Source organism: Micropterus dolomieu, unplaced genomic scaffold (assembly GCF_021292245.1).
Source record: "Micropterus dolomieu isolate WLL.071019.BEF.003 ecotype Adirondacks unplaced genomic scaffold, ASM2129224v1 contig_6036, whole genome shotgun sequence".
In the NCBI taxonomy this organism is placed as follows: domain Eukaryota; kingdom Metazoa; phylum Chordata; class Actinopteri; order Centrarchiformes; family Centrarchidae; genus Micropterus; species Micropterus dolomieu.
In genome coordinates, this window is record NW_025735025.1 from 1 (window position 1) to 570 (window position 570).

The 570-nt window shown below is 53.9% G+C and overlaps 1 non-coding gene across 1 annotated transcript; it reads right to left on the reverse strand.

Moving 5' to 3' along the window:
- Positions 1-201: 201 nt before the first annotated feature.
- Positions 202-320, reverse strand: LOC123964884. Its single transcript, XR_006823560.1, has one exon. It is a non-coding gene; the product is annotated as a 5S ribosomal RNA (ribosomal RNA).
- Positions 321-570: the final 250 nt, after the last annotated feature.

Consider the following 570-nt stretch of genomic DNA (forward strand, 5'->3'; position numbering starts at 1 on the left):
CTGCCTTTGCACACCCAAGAGGGGCCTTCAAAACACGATGTAACATTTACACAGCACTGTGTACAGGATAGGGAGAAAAAGAAGCAGCAGCAGCAGCAGCAGCAGCAGCAGCAGCGCCCCCTGCTGTTTCCTAAAGAGATGTTCAAAAGATCTTCTTTCACCGAAGCGCCCTCTGCCGTTTTTCGAAGGCGAAGCGAAAAAGGCTTACAGCACCGGGTATTCCCAGGCGGTCACCCTTCCAAGTACTAACCAGGCCCTGCTCTGCTTAGCTTCCGAGATCGGACGATATCGGGCGCTCCCAGAGCGGTGTGGCCGTAAGCCACTCAGGCACCCCCAAACGGCCCTTCAAAAGATGTTCTACAGCTAATTGACAAAAAACGTATTCTGCCCATAATGTCCAAGGTGCTCCAGAGTCACTTGGAATCCACAGGCACTGATTCCTGGGTAAACATCCAGGAACCGGGACACCGTTCACGCTGGCAGTCCACAGACAGGAATAGGCACCCGTTCCCAAGTATGGGTACAGCGACAAGGCCACCTTCAGCCGGAGGTCCTCACTCACAAACAGAC